Below are 20,940 nucleotides of genomic sequence, written 5' to 3'. Positions count from 1 at the left end.
TTCATCCCAACATATAGATAGGTGCATTCTAGGATGCATCAGTATCAAGATACATGCATTTTTTGTCTCTCTCTTTTTACCATCTGTTTATATTTATTCTTCTGTTATTTTTATTCTTATTTTTATTCTTATTTATTATATCAAACTCGTTGTGAATCTTCTTCTGATTGGATAGATATAGATCTGTATGGCCGACTTCAGACACATGGTTTTTAAACATCTATAAGGAAAGTGTTGAATAATATAAAGTAAAAGTGGGAGATTAAAGGATCTCCAATCAATAGAGAATTACACTCCCATGTATGTCTTTTCCTTTCCCTTCTTGCATATATATATAGAATGATGAATGCTGAACAGGAATATGCCCCCTCTCGTTTAGTGCTATGTGTATGAAATATATTTTCACACACGTGTATATATGCATGGGTATTTATGTGCATGCACGTGTGTATGTGCTTCTATGCGTTTGTGTATATATTTTACACATATATTCATATATCTTTTATATAATGCTCATTTATATATATTTTTTTATATGTTCATTTATACCGTTTATTTTTATTTTTATTTCTACATAGGCACATGTTTTGCATCATTTCCAGTCTCATATTTCTAATGTATTTATATATGTTGATTCTATATTAGATCTTGTTTTACCAATGTGTCTATTGAATGATCTAAGCCACAGGTGCTCAAACTCTGTCCTCAGGACCCCACACAGTGCATGTTTTGCAGGTCTCCTCACAGAATCGCAAGTGAAATAATTAGCTCCACCTGTGGACCTTTTAAAATGTGTCAGTGAGTAATTAATACACCTGTGCACCTGCTGGGTTACCTGCAAAACATGCACTGTGTGGGGTCCTGAGGACCGAGTTTGAGAACCTATGATCTATGCCCTTGAAATGCATTTCTCTAAGACACAATGCTGTGAAATGGGAGTACCTTAATCAATCAATCAATCAATCAATCAATCAATCAACATTACTTGAATCCACCTGGGTATCAGGTATAAGAGCTACTGATTCCAATCCCACAGCATACGTGCCTTTGGATAAAGACGCCGTGTTGTGCGTTGAAACATGTTAAGGACATCGGACCTACTTGCAATTCTCCCCGGCAGAACCTTCTTCCACACCCAGCATCAGCCTGTCTGTTTCACTGCATCCAGCAGCGCAGCACTGGGGGCTCATTTGGCACAGTCGATAACATCTGCAACACATGGTGAGAGCGGCAGCTTTTGGACACCCAGCCACTTCCACCTTCAACACCCGGCTTGAGCTGCAACCAACGGAACCATCTTTTCCACCTGAGCGCTCCCAACATGGGGATCAGCGCTCACAGCAGCGCCACAGACACCATACGGGCTCACCATCTCTGAGCGCGCCCAGGAGCCGTTATCATTCATTGTACACCACTGGGGCGCCCACAGCAAGTCACATTCAGTGACCGACTTACCAGCACTGCACATCCCGAACCCGCTGACTGCGAGACACGGGGCTCCAGACACCAAGCCCTACACCAGTGTCTGGCTCCTATTACCATCCATCCCAGGTACTATACACACTGTGCTGCACCATCATCTGAGAACCAAGGATCCCACATATATATGTGAGTGAATTTAACATTTAGAACCTCCTATTTTCATTTTCATTTCTGTGCTTCATTTTAAATGCGTGATGAACGACTGCACCATTTATCAAACATCAGTTGCGGTGCTCAGTGCATGACTGCATCTACTTACCAAAAGCACAGCCAGTATATGATATATTGGGTCCTAATTAGGCTCATTGATGTGGTATGGATCTATATACATTTTTATTGAAGTGCATACTGTTCGTTACATGATTATTGACTCCCGGGAGTTTTGTGATATCATTGTATAATAATTATTTGCTAAAAATAAATACAGGTTTTTTTTTTAAAACATATTTTATATGTATTATTAAGCGCCACTTGGAATATCTATTTGTATTGTTTTCTTTTGTCTGGAATTGGCATCTCCAGCTCCGGGTGGCTGCTTATATACAGACTTGATATTTATTTACACTACTCACCTTAGAGCCGGAGACCACTTGTTGCCTCTTTATCTAAATGAGGTAGTGTGTTTTGCAAACTGAAGCTGAAGAATATTGATATTCAAGATGGAGTAAAAAAAAAAAGATTTTTAATTTCTTCATTTTTACTTTTATTGAACAATTCATGTGGCAGTTAGTATAGATTATACTGTATATCATCAATCCACCACTGATTAGAAGCACCGCCACAAAGGAAAAGTTTTATGGAATCTCCTCTACAAACAGTAGTTATCAAGAGAGTGCAACCACCAAAATGGGGATATATGTCATTAGTATTCCAATAAAGATTTTGCTATTGATGACTATGCATGACCTCTGAACTTTGACGCTTTATATCACTTTCATGTGTGGGTGATTACAATTCTGCCTATATATCCATTTGAGGGACACTGCATATATATATATATAGCACATCTTATAATACATGCAGCAGTATGTGTATATATATATATATATATATATATATATATTCTCTCTGTACTGACTAATCACAAAGTCACAAACCTTTCTATTTTTTACTTACTTTTTGATATCATATATTACTTCATAATTTGGGTTCAGCACATTGGTGAATCTGGATTATATGGTGGCTGCAGACATATGCAAAGATAATGGCAAATGGGAACACTATGGAATAAGCAGGAACTCCCTGACCCTGGACTCTGCAAAACCCTTTCTGTCAGATTGGAATGTATGTAAATTAGAGATGAGCGCCTGAAATTTTTCGGGTTTTGTGTTTTGGTTTTGGGTTCGGTTCCGCGGCCGTGTTTTGGGTTCGACCGCGTTTTGGCAAAACCTCACCGAATTTTTTTTGTCGGATTCGGGTGTGTTTTGGATTCGGGTGTTTTTTTTAAAAAACAGCTTAAATCATAGAATTTGGGGGTCATTTTGATCCCATATTATTATTAACCTCAAAAACCATAATTTCCACTCATTTTCAGTCTATTCTGAATACCTCACACCTCACAATATTATTTTTAGTCCTAAAATTTGCACCAAGGTCGCTGGATGACTAAGCTAAGCGACACTAGTGGCCGACACAAACACCTGGCCCATCTAGGAGTGGCACTGCAGTGTCACGCAGGATGTCCCTTCCAAAAAACCCTCCCCAATCAGCACATGACGCAAAGAAAAAAAGAGGCGCAATGAGGTAGCTGACTGTGTGAGTAAGATAAGCGACCCTAGTGGCCGACACAAACACCGGGCCCATTTAGGAGTGGCACTGCAGTGTCACGCAGGATGTCCCTTCCAAAAAACCCTCCCCAATCAGCACATGACGCAAAGAAAAAAAGAGGCGCAATGAGGTAGCTGACTGTGTGAGTAAGATTAGCGACCCTAGTGGCCGACACAAACACCGGGCCCATTTAGGAGTGGCACTGCAGTGTCACGCAGGATGTCCCTTCCAAAAAACCCTCCCCAATCAGCACATGACGCAAAGAAAAAAAGAGGCGCAATGAGGTAGCTGACTGTGTGAGTAAGATTAGCGACCCTAGTGGCCGACACAAACACCGGGCCCATTTAGGAGTGGCACTGCAGTGTCACGCAGGATGTCCCTTCCAAAAAACCCTCCCCAATCAGCACATGACGCAAAGAAAAAAAGAGGCGCAATGAGGTAGCTGACTGTGTGAGTAAGATTAGCGACCCTAGTGGCCGACACAAACACCGGGCCCATTTAGGAGTGGCACTGCAGTGTCACGCAGGATGTCCCTTCCAAAAAACCCTCCCCAAACAGCACATGACGCAAAGAAAAATAAAAGAAAAAAGAGGTGCAAGATGGAATTGTCCTTGGGCCCTCCCACCCACCCTTATGTTGTATAAACAAAACAGGACATGCACACTTTAACCAACCCATCATTTCAGTGACAGGGTCTGCCACACGACTGTGACTGATATGACGGGTTGGTTTGGACCCCCCCAAAAAAAGAAGCAATTAATCTCTCCTTGCACAAACTGGCTCTACAGAGGCAAGATGTCCACCTCATCATCACCCTCCGATATATCACCGTGTACATCCCCCTCCTCACAGATTATCAATTCGTCCCCACTGGAATCCACCATCTCAGCTCCCTGTGTACTTTGTGGAGGCAATTGCTGCTGGTCAATGTCTCCGCGGAGGAATTGATTATAATTCATTTTAATGAACATCATCATCTCCACATTTTCTGGATGTAACCTCGTACGCCGATTGCTGACAAGGTGAGCGGCGGCACTAAACACTCTTTCGGAGTACACACTTGTGGGAGGGCAACTTAGGTAGAATAAAGCCAGTTTGTGCAATGGCCTCCAAATTGCCTCTTTTTCCTGCCAGTATAAGTACGGACTGTGTGACGTGCCTACTTGGATGCGGTCACTCATATAATCCTCCACCATTCTTTCAATGGTGAGAGAATCATATGCAGTGACAGTAGACGACATGTCCGTAATCGTTGTCAGGTCCTTCAGTCCGGACCAGATGTCAGCATCAGCAGTCGCTCCAGACTGCCCTGCATCACCGCCAGCGGGTGGGCTCGGAATTCTGAGCCTTTTCCTCGCACCCCCAGTTGCGGGAGAATGTGAAGGAGGAGATGTTGACAGGTCGCGTTCCGCTTGACTTGACAATTTTCTCACCAGCAGGTCTTTCAACCCCAGCAGACTTGTGTCTGCCGGAAAGAGAGATCCAAGGTAGGCTTTAAATCTAGGATCGAGCACGGTGGCCAAAATGTAGTGCTCTGATTTCAACAGATTGACCACCCGTGAATCCTTGTTAAGCGAATTAAGGGCTCCATCCACAAGTCCCACATGCCTAGCGGAATCGCTCCGTGTTAGCTCCTCCTTCAATGTCTCCAGCTTCTTCTGCAAAAGCCTGATGAGGGGAATGACCTGACTCAGGCTGGCAGTGTCTGAACTGACTTCACGTGTGGCAAGTTCAAAGGGCATCAGAACCTTGCACAACGTTGAAATCATTCTCCACTGCGCTTGAGACAGGTGCATTCCACCTCCTATATCGTGCTCAATTGTATAGGCTTGAATGGCCTTTTGCTGCTCCTCCAACCTCTGAAGCATATAGAGGGTTGAATTCCACCTCGTTACCACTTCTTGCTTCAGATGATGGCAGGGCAGGTTCAGTAGTTTTTGGTGGTGCTCCAGTCTTCTGTACGTGGTGCCTGTACGCCGAAAGTGTCCCGCAATTTTTCTGGCCACCGACAGCATCTCTTGCATGCCCCTGTCGTTTTTTAAATAATTCTGCACCACCAAATTCAAGGTATGTGCAAAACATGGGACGTGCTGGAATTTGCCCATATTTAATGCACACACAATATTGCTGGCGTTGTCCGATGCCACAAATCCACAGGAGAGTCCAATTGGGGTAAGCCATTCCGCGATGATCTTCCTCAGTTGCCGTAAGAGGTTTTCAGCTGTGTGCGTATTCTGGAAACCGGTGATACAAAGCGTAGCCTGCCTAGGAAAGAGTTGGCGTTTGCGAGATGCTGCTACTGGTGCCGCCGCTGCTGTTCTTGCGGTGGGAGTCCATACATCTACCCAGTGGGCTGTCACAGTCATATAGTCCTGACCCTGCCCTGCTCCACTTGTCCACATGTCCGTGGTTAAGTGGACATTGGGTACAACTGCATTTTTTAGGACACTGGTGAGTCTTTTTCTGACGTCCGTGTACATTCTCGGTATCGCCTGCCTAGAGAAGTGGAACCTAGATGGTATTTGGTAACGGGGCACACTGCCTCAATAAATTGTCTAGTTCCCTGTGAACTAACGGCGGATACCGGACGCACGTCTAACACCAACATAGTTGTCAAGGCCTCAGTTATCCGCTTTGCAGCAGGATGACTGCTGTGATATTTCATCTTCCTCGCAAAGGACTGTTGAACAGTCAATTGCTTACTGGAAGTAGTACAAGTGGGCTTACGACTTCCCCTCTGGGATGACCATCGACTCCCAGCAGCAACAACAGCAGCGCCAGCAGCAGTAGGCGTTACACGCAAGGATGCATCGGAGGAATCCCAGGCAGGAGAGGACTCGTCAGAATTGCCAGTGACATTGCCTGCAGGACTATTGGCATTCCTGGGGAAGGAGGAAATTGACACTGAGGGAGTTGGTGGGGTGGTTTGCGTGAGCTTGGTTACAAGAGGAAGGGATTTACTGGTCAGTGGACTGCTTCCGCTGTCACCCAAAGTTTTTGAACTTGTCACTGACTTATTATGAATGCACTGCAGGTGACGTATAAGGGAGGATGTTCCGAGGTGGTTAACGTCCTTACCCCTACTTATTACAGCTTGACAAAGGGAACACACGGCTTGACACCTGTTGTCCGCATTTCTGTTGAAATAGTTCCACACCGAAGAGCTGATTTTTTTGGTATTTTCACCAGGCATGTCAACGGCCATATTCCTCCCACGGACAACAGGTGTCTCCCCGGGTGCCTGACTTAAACAAACCACCTCACCATCAGAATCCTCCTGGTCAATTTCCTCCCCAGCGCCAGCAACACCCATATCCTCCTCATCCTGGTGTACTTCAACACTGACATCTTCAATCTGACTATCAGGAACAGGACTGCGGGTGCTCCTTCCAGCACTTGCAGGGGGCGTGCAAATGGTGGAAGGCGCATGCTCTTCACGTCCAGTGTTGGGAAGGTCAGGCATCGCAACCGACACAATTGGACTCTCCTTGTGGATTTGGGATTTCGAAGAACGCACAGTTCTTTGCGGTGCTACTGCTTTTGCCAGCTTGAGTCTTTTCATTTTTCTAGCGAGAGGCTGAGTGCCTCCATCCTCATGTGAAGCTGAACCACTAGCCATGAACATAGGCCAGGGCCTCAGCCGTTCCTTGCCACTCCGTGTGGTAAATGGCATATTGGCAAGTTTACGCTTCTCCTCCGACAATTTTATTTTAGGTTTTGGAGTCCTTTTTTTACTGATATTTGGTGTTTTGGATTTGACATGCTCTGTACTATGACATTGGGCATCGGCCTTGGCAGACGACGTTGCTGGCATTTCATCGTCTCGGCCATGACTAGTGGCAGCAGCTTCAGCACGAGGTGGAAGTGGATCTTGATCTTTCCCTAATTTTGGAACCTCAACATTTTTGTTCTCCATATTTTAATAGGCACAACTAAAAGGCACCTCAGGTAAACAATGGAGATGGATGGATACTAGTATACAATTATGGACGGACTGCCGAGTGCCGACACAGAGGTAGCTACAGCCGTGAACTACCGTACTGTGTCTGCTGCTAATATAGACTGGTTGATAAAGAGATGTCGTAGTATGTATGTATGAAGAAGAAAGAAAAAAAAACCACGGTTAGGTGGTATACAATTATGGACAGACTGCCGAGTGCCGACACAGAGGTAGCCACAGCCGTGAACTACCGTACTGTACTGTGTCTGCTGCTAATATAGACTGGTTGATAAAGAGATGTCGTAGTATGTATGTATGAAGAAGAAAGAAAAAAAAACCACGGGTAGGTGGTATACAATTATGGACGGACTGCCGAGTGCCGACACAGAGGTAGCCACAGCCGTGAACTACCGTACTGTACTGTGTCTGCTGCTAATATAGACTGGTTGATAAAGAGATGTAGTAGTATGTATGTATAAAGAAGAAAGAAAAAAAAACCACGGGTAGGTGGTATACAATTATGGACGGACTGCCGAGTGCCGACACAGAGGTAGCCACAGCCATGAACTACCGTACTGTACTGTGTCTGCTGCTAATATAGACTGGTTGATAAAGAGATGTCGTAGTATGTATGTATGAAGAAGAAAGAAAAAAAAACCACGGTTAGGTGGTATACAATTATGGACGGACTGCCGAGTGCCGACACAGAGGTAGCCACAGCCGTGAACTACCGTACTGTACTGTGTCTGCTGCTAATATAGACTGGTTGATAAAGAGATGTCGTAGTATGTATGTATAAAGAAGAAAGAAAAAAAAACCACGGTTAGGTGGTATACAATTATGGACGGACTGCCGAGTGCCGACACAGAGGTAGCTACAGCCGTGAACTACCGTACTGTACTGTGTCTGCTGCTAATATAGACTGGTTGATAAAGAGATGTCGTAGTATGTATGTATGAAGAAGAAAGAAAAAAAAACCACGGTTAGGTGGTATACAATTATGGACGGACTGCCGAGTGCCGACACAGAGGTAGCCACAGCCGTGAACTACCGTACTGTACTGTGTCTGCTGCTAATATAGACTGGTTGATAAAGAGATGTCGTAGTATGTATGTATAAAGAAGAAAAAAAAACCACGGTTAGGTGGTATACAATTATGGACGGACTGCCGAGTGCCGACACAGAGGTAGCCACAGCCGTGAACTACCGTACTGTACTGTGTCTGCTGCTAATATAGACTGGTTGATAAAGAGATGTAGTAGTATATATGTATAAAGAAGAAAGAAAAAAAAACCACGGGTAGGTGGTATACAATTATGGATGGACTGCCGAGTGCCGACACAGAGGTAGCTACAGCCGTGAACTACCGTACTGTGTCTGCTGCGACTGGATGATAAATAATGATATAAAAAATATATATATATCACTACTGCAGCCGGACAGGTATATATATTATATAATGACGGACCTGCTGGACACTGTCTGTCAGCAGAATGAGTTTTTTATAGAATAAAAAAAAACACACCACACAAGTGAAGTCACACGACGAGTGTTTAACTTTTTCAGGCAATCACAATATAGTATACTACTAACTATACTGGTGGTCAGTGTGGTCAGGTCACTGGTCAGTCACACTGGCAGTGGCACTCCTGCAGCAAAAGTGTGCACTGTTTAATTTTAATATAATATGTACTCCTGGCTCCTGCTATAACCTATAACTGGCACTGCAGTGCTCCCCAGTCTCCCCCACAATTATAAGCTGTGTGAGCTGAGCACAGTCAGATATATAATATATACATAGATGATGCAGCACACTGGGCTGAGCAGTGCACACAGATATGGTATGTGACTGTCTTGTACTCCTGGCTCCTGCTATAACCTATAACTGGCACTGCAGTGCTCCCCAGTCTCCCCCACAATTATAAGCTGTGTGAGCTGAGCACAGTCAGATATATAATATATACATAGATGATGCAGGCATGCAGCACACTGGGCTGAGCAGTGCACACAGATATGGTATGTGACTGAGTCACTGTGTGTACCGTTTTTTTCAGGCAGAGAACGGATATATTAAATAAAACAACTGCACTGCTGGTGGTCACTGTGGTCAGTCACTAAACTCTGCACTCTCTTCTACAGTATCAGCCTCAGGTCAATCTCTCTCTCTCTCTCCTAATCTAAATGGAGAGGACGCCAGCCACGTCCTCTCCCTATCAATCTCAATGCACGTGTGAAAATGGCGGCGACGCGCGGCTCCTTATATAGAATCCGAGTCTCGCGAGAATCCGACAGCGTCATGATGACGTTCGGGCGCGCTCGGGTTAACCGAGCAAGGCGGGAAGATCCGAGTCGCTCGGACCCGTGAAAAAAAACATGAAGTTCGTGCGGGTTCGGATTCAGAGAAACCGAACCCGCTCATCTCTAATGTAAATAGACACTTTGTAGCGGTAACCACAGAGAGCAATAAAAAAATGTATACTGGGAACTGACAGTTGTAAAAAAAAAAAAGTACATGCATGTTCTGACTGACAGTATCTTTTTGCTTTACTTTTCTCTCTTCCTGCCTGAGAATTTTTTTGTATACATTTTTGATTCAGGCTACAGCACGCATGCTGACTGATCCAACGATCAGACATGATGACACATAGAAACATAGAATTTGACGGCAGATAAGAACCACTTGGCCCATCTAGTCTGCCCCTTTTTTTTATCCTTTAGGTAATCTCAACCCTTTTTGAACCTTAATTCTTTGTAAGGATATTCATATGCCTATCCCAAGCATGTTTAAATTGATCTACAGCAGGCTTTCCCAACCACGGTCCTCAAGGCACACCAACAGTGCAGGTTTTAGTGATATCCAGGCTTCAGCACAGGTGACTTAATTAGTAGCTCAGTTATTTTGATTTAACCATCTGTGCTGCAGCCTGGATATCACTAAAACCTGCACTGTTAGTGTGCCTTGAGGACCGTGGTTGGGAATGCCTGCTCTACAGTCTCCAATACCCTTTCTGCGAAATAATCTTTCCTTAAATTTCCCCTGAACCTGCCTCCCTCCAGTTTCAGTGTATGTCCTTGAGTTCTAATACTTCTCTTCCTTTGAAGAATGTTTCCCTCCTGAACTTTGTTAAAACCTTTGGTATATTTGAAATTTTCTATCACGTCTCCCCTTTCCCTTCTCTCCTCCATACTATACATCAGAGGTTCTCAAACTCGGTCCTCAGGACCCCACACAGTGCATGTTTTGCAGGTAACCCAGCAGATGCACAGGTGTATTAATTACTCACTGACACATTGTAAAAGGTCCACAGGTGGAGCTAATTATTTCACTTGTGATTCTGTAAGGAGACCAGCAAAACATGCACTGTGTGGGGGTCCTGAAGACCGAGTTTGAGAACCTATGCTATACATGTTAAGATCTTTTAGCCTTTCCGGGTAAGTTTTGTGATGTAGGCCATGCACCATTTTAGTTGCCCTTCTTTGTACACTCTCTAATGTATTTATATCTTTGACGCGGTCGTTGCTCTAACTCAGGGATGGGGAACCTTCGGCCCTCCAGCTGTTGTTGAGCTGTTGTTGACAGTGGCGTCATGATGTGGGTGCGGGGGGTGCGGCCCGCACCCGGGTGTCACCCTTCAATGGGGTGACACCAAAATGAGCTGCACACACGCACCCCCATCCCACTGACTTGTTCACGGCGGCATCCACTCCTCCCCGGCACCAGGCTCCCACACCCCCGCCGACTCATGAGCCATACTCAGTAATTCAGACACCCGTCTGCCTGTACACCGCCGCGGCGCCGCCGGGTCCGTACTGCTGCAATCTCCCTGGAAACGATGCCGGGTGCTCAGTGCTGTACATCACTCCTCGTGACGTCATCACCGCATGCCATTCTGGGAGGGACAAATGGAGGGAGACTTGAGTGCTGTTTTGTATCATTACCAGAGGAAGGACCTGGCTGTACTGCAGCGAAGTGCACACCTCGGGTGTCACCAAGTGCCGCACTAATTTCTGCACTCTACCCCCTCAGATGACAGAACGCACTCCCACCGCACCCCTACACACTCCCCACCCCCATCACAGAGCTAGCTACTGCATCTGCCTTACAACCAGCGCAGCCTCAGTGACTGTCCGCGCTGGCAGTAGATGGGCAGGGTTGCGGGATGGGTAGTGCAGCCAGGCCAATGCCTCCACCCACCCACAATGTTATTCTGCTCCCACGGCCGATACAAGCAGCATTGCCGGGCGCCCGCTATAATACTTGTATGTTGATGTAGCAGTACGCTGCTCTGGTCTCGGCTGTCCCTGGCTCCCTGCATCTCTATGTCCCTGGCTGCAGCTGCATCCAGCACTGTGCTGCCTGAAGCAACCTGCTGCGTTTCTTGAAGAACTGCCCCAAGCTACAGCCAACTAAAGGTACATTAAAAAAAGTGTGTGGCAGTGTAGGATAGATAAGGGGTAGATGTGCATAAATTATATAAGGGGATGGTGATGGGGCTGATGTGCTAAAAGTATATATTTGGTGCGGGCTGATGGGCATAAACTATATTAGGGGTGGATTATAGAAGTGGAGGGTGATGGATATAAAAGATAAAATATATAAAGGGCTTGGGTAGTAATGGAGCATAAAAAATATAAGGGGGAGTATAAGATTCCAAAAAAATATAAGGGAAGGGAAACACGGCACAAAATTGCTAAATAGGGGTGAGAGGGTCTTCAAGCACTACTAATGTGGGATTTATGTGTGACACTACTGTTGGCATTATGTGTAAGGGGCACTAGTGGGAGCATTAGGTGTGGCACTACTATTGTAAGCATTATTTCTAAGAGATACTAGTCCTATGGGCAGGCACGGCGATAGGGGGGACAAAGGGGACACCCATACCAGACCTCGAGTCCCCCAGAGGAGTCCCGAGGATCAGGGGAACATCAAATGGGGACGCAGCACTGAAATTATATCAGTGTATGGTGCCCCAAGATTTCTGTTGCCAGACCTGACTGTGAGTATTATGTGTATAAGGGACACTACTGTGGGTATTGTGTTTAAGTGGCACTACATGCAGTGTAATGTGAATAAGATTGTGCTACTGTGCAGCGTAATTTGAATTGGGGGTACTGTCAGTGGCCACGCCCCTACCCTGTTAGACCACACCCCTTTTTTTGCTGCGCGTGCCTGCGGTACGCACTGTCCCTTTTTTGCATATGGAGGGAGGGTGCAAGTTTGTCAATTGCAGGGGGCACCGAACACCCTAGCACTGGCCCCTGCACTCAGGGTTTCTGTGTGGACTGATACAAGAGTAGGTCCATGAGGGACAGGGGGTGACACCACGAGTTGCAACACCGGGTGACACCAACCCTAGTGACGCCACTGGTTGTTGAACTACACATACCAGCATGCCTTGCTACAGTTTTGCTATTTGGCCATGCTAAAACTGTTGCAGGACATGCTGGGATGTGTAGTTCAACAAAATCTGGAGGGCCGAAGGCTCCCCATCCCTGCTTTAGCCTCTCACTCTGTCATTAACATAAGGAAAGCAAAGGCAGGGTCACAGTCTCTCCATCTTCCCCCTGCAGGTTCTATCAGAATGGTCTGATCGGAAGCTGCATGGGGAAGAGATCAAGAATCTGAGCTGCCTGCCACTGCGGCACCCAATTTTGATAATTAGATGATCTTGTGCATGCTCAGTGGTGCCCCCTGCCCAGGTACTGCCCTAGGCATTTGCCTATTCTGCCTATGTCTAGGGCCGGCTCTACATAGGACACTGGATAAGAATGTGACAAGGAAAAAGCGGTCTTATGGAGGATATAGACATAGGCGTGCGCAGCACATTTTATTAGGGGGTGCACCATCAGAGGGGTGTGTTTAGCACTGCCTTTTGGGCGTGTCTAGCACCATCTATTGATTGTCAACGCAATATAAAATATCCACCCTTGTACCAATCCTAATAAAGCAGATACATTGTCAGATGTTGTGGTGTGCACCAAACAAACACCCCTGATGGCACTCACTGCAATTACACTGCTCCTCCTCAGCCTGGTCTGGCTCCCCCTCTCTTTCCCCTGCAAGCTGCAGCAGCTTACTTACAAGTCAGTCACTCACTGACACTGACAGTCGCAGACTAGTACTGCTGCTGCTGGAAAAACGAGTGACGTGTCAATGTTGCTGCCGACCCCCTGCCAGTATTGAATTTGTCTTCCTAAGAGGCCACTGGCTGCATGCTGATCCTCATCAGTGGCTGACGTTGGCATAGCATAGGAGAGAGGTGGTGGGTGTGACGAGTGGGCGTGAGAGCAGCATTACATAAGCACGTCACATTACGCTGTTTTTGTACATGGAGGTGGAGCCGGGAGTTTGAAAGCCGGTTGCAGTGGCACCCTTGATTAACTCAGGCGTCCGGTCAGTAATGCTGTCCTGACAGGGTGCAGCGCAGAGGGGTCAGTAATCAGCCTGCTCGGCGATCGCTGCATCATGCATGTGAGATTGGGGTGCCAGACATTAGGGGGTGCCTGTGCGTACCAGGCACCCCCCCTGCGCACACCTATGGATATAGATAGAAAGCATTTCTGCTATCTGGTGTACTGCTTGGTAAGCCCTGCTGCTGCAGTATTGCAGGACTCCTAGCTGGTGACACCAGGTGAGAGCGTGCTTGGAGATAAGTGGTAGCCCATAAAGTTGATGGTGCATGTCTGCTGCAAAGGTCTGTCTCAGACCGGATATGACGTATGTTTCGCCTTCCTGCTTGGTCACATGATTGCACTTGTCTTCCTGTTTTGGGGTTACTCAAGGTTGTCTGGGTTGTTAGCGATCACATACACTGTTTATTGCATATCTATTGAGGGTACACTGTACACCACCAAGAGAGACGTTCTCCAGGCAAACAAATTTCACATAAACTAAAGTTGCCCTGTATTTCTCAAAGTGACTATGGCAAATTTTCACAATTGTTTACAAGATGAACACTGTAATTCTTCCACTGTGTATGTGTTGACAAATCAGTTTCAAAACAGCTTTAGGCATCTAACAGATACACTATGAGCTGCTTGTGACAGTGTAGGCATAATTGGTTTATTTTTAGGGATGAGACATTCGGGGTGATTACGAATTCACAGTGGCTCATCGCATCGCAAGCAGCAGGATTTAGCCAAATGTTCACACGCAAAAGCCTCAATGCGCATGTGTAAAGTCAGCCGTGCGACGAATGTGCAGAAATACAAACGCTTTTTGTGTTCGCAGTGGTCCAAAGACAAAGAGGCGTGTTGAAGGCGTTGCAGGGGCATGGCTTCACTAACTCGTGAAAAGGGGCATGAAGGTGGGTGTCTACTGTGGGAGTGTGCTAAGGGTCGCAGGTGTGGTTTTCGCACAGGGCCGTTTCTTGGGGCAGGCGAGCAGTGCAACCGCACTGGGCGCCCGCCACTCACTAACTGTGGCTCCCTGCTTCCCCCTCCTATTTCTCCCTGAGTAACCCGCTTCACGGAATGACGCAGTTGCGTCGTTACGTCACGACGCAGCCTCGTCTTGACGCGAAACTCCCCCCCCCCGAGCAGAGTACAGAGGGGGATCCAAGTCAGGAAGAGGGAAAGGCCGGCGCGAGGAGCGACTGGTGAGGCGGGCCGTAGAGCGGTAATCACCTCTAAGTATTCTCTACTTCTCTCTCTCAATGTGTAAAATGGGGACACCTGCCGTAATGTGTGAAATGGGGACTCTTGCCTGCCGTAGTGTGGGGATTTAATGTATCAAGGGCATTGCGGTGTGTGGCATAATATGGTGCAGGGGGCATTACTGTGTGGGGCTTAATATGGTAGACTTTTTTTTTCCTGTGGTGGTCGTGATCTGTTGGAGCAGGGTCAAAAACTGGATTGTGAGGTAGTCTTTTCAGACGAGGCCATGCCCATTTAAATGAGACCACACCCATTTAGATGAGGCCACGCCCCCTTGTCGGGTGCGCGCACACGTTTTTTTTTTAATCTAGGTGTGTGGGGGGGGGGGGGCACATTTTTTAATGTCATGGGGGGGCGCATTTTTAAATCTCGCACTTGGAGCCAAATTGGCTAGAAACAGCCCTGTTTTCGCCCCACTGCAAAGCTGATAGTAGCTAATACACAAAAAGTGTTTGCAGCACAGGAGCAGGTTTTGAGCAAGCAAACTCGTGCTACAAGTGGCTGACAGGGCGTAGCTAGCTAATAATTGCTAATAAAATGCAGCTGGTGAGCAGCAAATGCCTCAACACCAATTGTAGCTAGCTCAATCTCACAGACGGTATGTGCATTTACACTCCTAGGAAATGTAAAAATGATAACCCATATCAAAATAGGAGACACTGACAAGCATCACACATGTGTCTGTCTTATTCTAAAACGCATGTGTATTTGCTATTTCCCATATGTCTGCTTTGTGTAGAACTTATGGCCATTGCATAAGTGTTTAAACAAATTTGTTTCCCTTAGAAGGCCAACCCACATACATGCCATGTTTTCAAGAATCCAACCTTAGTTTTGTGACTCGTATAACAACATTACCCACATAATGCAGGCTAGCCTGTTATGTTTTCACCTGCTGCTGTACCTAATACATTGCTATGGCTGATTTGGGACACTTGTCAGTTTTTTTTAATATGGCATGTCGCCCCTAGTAACCAAACAACTTTGTGGCAATATATTGTGTTTGGAGCCACAGACAAGTGTTGTGAATGCACAGCATTTAGAGCTAGGCGAGATGCAATGATTGTGGGGTTTGTCCCCAAGCCTAATATTAGTTTTTATAAATTTTTGCTCACCCAAAATAAAAAACACCCACATTCAGAAACACACAATATACACACAAATAATATTTGAATAAAGTACTTTTACTTTTCTAGTAACTTACACTTTAACCAATAAAATAAACAAACATGGCATAGCAATAAACACCTGCCAGTGCAGATATTAGGAACCCAGAAGCCAGTAGTCAGGCCCCCCCCATCCACTGGCCACCAAACACAAAAAGAGACTGCTGTCATGACCCTGCCTGAGAATCATGTGGGTCAAATTAGGGAAGATTCGGGGGCACAAAACCCAAACCCAACCACCCACACCACTCTATGAAGAGGAAGGATCAAGTTCACAGGATAATGCATCACAGGCTAATAACAAAAAGAGAACCCAGCAAACCCCATTCAGCATGAGGGAGTTGGGCATTCTTGCCCCACAAATCCATAGAAAATACATTTTGAGAACAGAATAAACATGGGTGCTGGGAAATGTGTCCGCATCTGGAGAGAAATGAGTTCTTGTTTTTACATCCTGCTTGAAGTGGATAGTCACTGGTTTGTCTGCGAAGTGACCTTCGAGGGCCGTGCCCAGTGGGATCTTGTTCCTGGGCAGGGGTAGGGGATGGGCCAGATGTTGGTGCCTCCCTGACACTGTGGGAAAGAAGGGCAGCGAAGGCCTGTTGACCTTGTCCAACTGTGTGGTTGAATTGTTGGACAGAGGAGGTGAGGTTGGATAGACCTTGCCTGAGGTCGCCCACACCTTGCTGAACACAGGTGGTCAGATCAGTGAGCCGAAAGGACATCTCACGTACCTCCCGGGTCATCACATCATGGAATTTGGTGATACGAACTCCATGACTGGAGATTTCCTTCAGAATTACCGGAAGAGAGGGTTGGGTGGGGGGGGGCCAGTGTGTGGCTGACCTGGTGGAATATCCTGCCCCACACTGGAGGTGTCACTACTTCCCCCCGCCTCAGCCTCCGCAAGATGCCCCTCCTGTGACTCACCAAGCTGCTCTTCCTGTGCTGTGTTAGGAATCAAACAGATATATTAATGTTCAAAAAAAGGAAAAAAAGATAAAAAAAAATTTTTGTATAATTTTAAAAAATGAGACAGAAAACACTTGACTATATATGTTATGCAACTTACCGGGCAAGTCATGTGGGCTTAACATTTCAGGCATGTCTGTGTCCATTTGGGACACACCAGCCACCTCCTCATACAGTAGGTCACAGACCATCGCTTGCTTCTCTAGATCTGTATACTCCACAGTGTCAGGGGCTGGTCCTCCCCCTGTTGCCCTCGAAGCATTCCACTCGCAGACCTTTTCTGCTTCAGATGGGACTTGAAGTTGGCCCAACTACATATGTTGTTTGGCTTGGGGGAAAGGTGAAGAAAAGAAAAGAAATGTCAATCATACTTTTTGTGCACATGTCATGGTTTAGGTTACTATAGGCAACCTCACTTTAAAGAAAAAACAAACAAATAATACTGTTTAGAATTGTGTGTCAGTATGTACTTACCGTCTTTGTACTTCCTGTGGGATACGGACAATTGGGCCAACTTCATTAATGCCGTCAGTTATTTCTCTCCAGATGCGGTCTTTTGCCACAGCACCCATGTTTTTGCTCCCATAATGTATTTTCTCTATGGCATGTGGGACCAAAATCGCCAACTCCCTCCTTGAAAATGGGGGCTGCCGCTTTCTCTTTTTGGTTGCTGCCTGTGATGCATCAGCTTGCAAATTGTCACCACCTTCCTCTTCACTTTGGCCATGGCTTTGCTGGGTTTGAGTAATGACCCCAGAATCTCCCTCAGTTTAGGTTTCATCTTCTTCTGGCAGGGCACTCACACCAGCCTCTTCGTCTGTTTGGAGCATAGTAGATGGGGGGAGGGGGGGGGGGGGGAGAGAGATTTGAGTATTGGCTCCTGCTCCTTCATCCTCTGCACTGGCAGGTCTTGGAAAGAGACGTTGCTGTTGCAGCCTCCGTCTCCTCGCTACCATCTCCCTCATCTGCTGTTGCAGCTCAGCCATCTCCACATCAATTTGTCTGATAGAAGCCATATTGGTGATGGCATGTGCGTCTGAATGTGTGAGGGGTTTTTATACCTGCGGGAAATTGCACAGGTGATGCGTATACAATTTTTGGACGTCCTTTGATTTCTGACTATTTAAGCAGCCTCCATGCGGCCTTTGTTTGTGGGTGTATGCAGGAGTTGGTGAGGAGTGGAGTGGAGCGAAGAGAGTGAGTGATAGTGAGAAGCAGAGAAGGCATGAGGTAAGATGATTTTTTTATTTATTTCTGCAAACATGCTTATACGCTTTGGATGCTGCGAATTATTGTATTGCGTATCATGCCCAGCATTTGTTTTTCTAATTTATTTACTTTAATTCTATTGTGCTCATTTAGTTATAATATAGTAAGTTAATTAATGTTATGCAAAACATTTGTGGTGGTGTTGTCCTTCATTCTAATTGTAACCTGTTTCCCTTAATTCTACTGTGAACATCAGTATATATCTATTTGGTGGCAAGTACAGTATGTGCTTGTTGATTGCTGTGTATTGGAAGAGTAGTGTTGTCTGTGTTATTTTCAAATATTGTCTGATTTATGATTGTTCTTCTGTAGTGTGCATATTATTTTTCAGTTTCCCCTGCCAAGTGAGGCCTTTTTTGTGTTTTTGGTTCCTTTCTTCTATTTGCTGGTATGTGCATGTTTGTTGCTGTGTATTGGGTGAAGGAGTGTAGTGTTGTCGTTGTTATTTTCAAATACTGTATTGTCTGATTATGATTGTTCTTCTGTAGGGTGCATATTATTTTTCAGTTTCCGCTGCCAAGTGAGGCCTTTTTTTGTATTTTTGGTTCATTTTTGATTCCTTTCTTCTATTTGCTGGTAAGTATGTGCATGTTGCTTACGGTGTTTTGGGTGGTTGCCTTTTGGCTTGTATGTCTTATTTAATTTACCCATCTACAGGTATGTGTCTTTGTGTGTAAATTCTATGTATAAGGTAAGTTATGCCTACAAAGTGTGTTTTTTCAGTGTTTGTTTTGTGTGTTGTATTTGTGCCATTTTTTGAATTCACTTTTTGCCTAATTTATGCTATTTCTTGCCTCCTGGTATCCGACAATTAGATATGGATTATGAGACGGAAGTAAGTTATCTTTGTGGAGGAACCATATATGTAAATATTGAAATGTGAATACATTGGATGTTGTATTGATACTTTTTTTTGGTCATTTTCAAGATGCTGGTTGCCACATATCTAGCATCCAAAGCCGTCCAACCCCAACCTGCCCCTCATCCTCGAAGGCAACGGAGGCGTGTAAGGCCTTGTATTTTCCGTACCTGTGTCACCCTTTTTGGTATGCCAGATCATGAGGTTGCGCGCTGCTACAGGCTGCCCCCTCATGTCATCCTAGAAACTCTTTACATAATAGAGAGTGATCTAGATACATCAGTTTGGTATCCTACAGCAATACCAGCATTGACACAATTCATTGCAGTGTTACATTTCTGTGCCACAGGTTCCTACCAGCATGACGTAGGGGTGCTGGTAGGAATCTCACAGGGGGCCTTTTCTAAATTACTGCATCACATCATAGCTGCTTTTTACAAGCAAATCAAGCAGTTCATATCAATGCCATTGAATGCTGGGGCCCTAGCTGTGTTGAAGCTGCAATTCCAGGAAGGGGGTAGTCGCTTCCCACACATTATTGGGGTTGTGGATGGGACACATGTTCCACTTGTGGCTCCAAAACATAATGAGGAAATCTATAGGAACAGGAAACTGTTCCACTCTTTGAATGTGATGGTTGTTTGTGGCCCATCCCTCCAGATCCTGTCCCTGAATGCAAAGTACCCCGGTAGTGCCCATGATGCCCATGTCATTCGGCAATCAGGATCTGGCAAAGATTAAGAAAGATGGAAGGCCAAGACATGTGGCTATTGGGTGAGTAGTATTTGCATTATGTTTTTTTTTTTGTTTGTTTGTTTTTTTTGGTGGGGGATGTTCTCTAAATTTGATATTTATGATTGTATTGTGTTTTTACAGGAGATCGTAGATATCCTTGCACCCCCTGGCTCATGACTCCTGAAAAAGATGTATTGCGCTTAAGCTGCTATCAGCCATTTTGTATAAGTAGCAGCCATGTTGTAGTGAATAAGGAAGATGCTTTGTTAAGAGTTCATAAAAATGCTGACATTTCATAGTTGGTACATTCTTTGAGAAGCAAGGTCGTAGCTATAGTCTTGGAAATATGTTACTAGACAGTTTCTCATGTGTTTAGACTTCTTGTGAAGGACACAAAGGAGAGGGTCAGCTAGGGAGGATTTCTGAGAGAAGATGCATTTTGTTTTACTTTGTGACGTGTATCAAGTTTTCATGCAAGTAACTTTCTGCTATATAACACCTTGTGGAATAAACAAGCTTCAGTCTCATCTTGCTGACATAACCCTGTGTGTTGTCTGCTATCTGGGATTCCCAATCGATTGGTTACACAAACGGTAATGAACAGACAATTGAAGGGACTTGATAGGAGGAGGCTTATCTCCAACACTCCTTACAGCACACCCAGGCCAGGGCCACAGTCCGAATTTAATTCTGCTTCTACTGCCACTAGGCAACTGGGGGAGCGCACCATTGGCGTCCTGAAAGGACACTTCCGTGCGCTCCATTGCACTGGTGGCGACCTAATGTATCTGCCGGAAATGGTAAATAAAATTGTGGTCCTGTGTGCAATCCTGCACAATATTGAAGATTCCTCACCAAGGTAGAAGTTGGAGATACTCTGACAGGATTATGGATACAGCGATCTCATATAGAGGGTGTCCCCAAGTAGGATGTAAAGGTGTCCTTAACGCGTTTCTCCATTATGGCATTAGAACGGTTTCATCAGAAGGTATAAACCAGTTGATAACATCCTGATATTAAAACACAATCTCCTCCAATCATGTGCTGACACTCATTATAACATACAGGTGTACTGTAGATATTAGGTAATCTTA

This window comes from Pseudophryne corroboree, chromosome 4 (genome assembly GCF_028390025.1).
Source record: "Pseudophryne corroboree isolate aPseCor3 chromosome 4, aPseCor3.hap2, whole genome shotgun sequence".
Lineage (NCBI taxonomy): Eukaryota > Metazoa > Chordata > Amphibia > Anura > Myobatrachidae > Pseudophryne > Pseudophryne corroboree.
Note: the sequence above shows the minus strand (reverse complement) of the source record.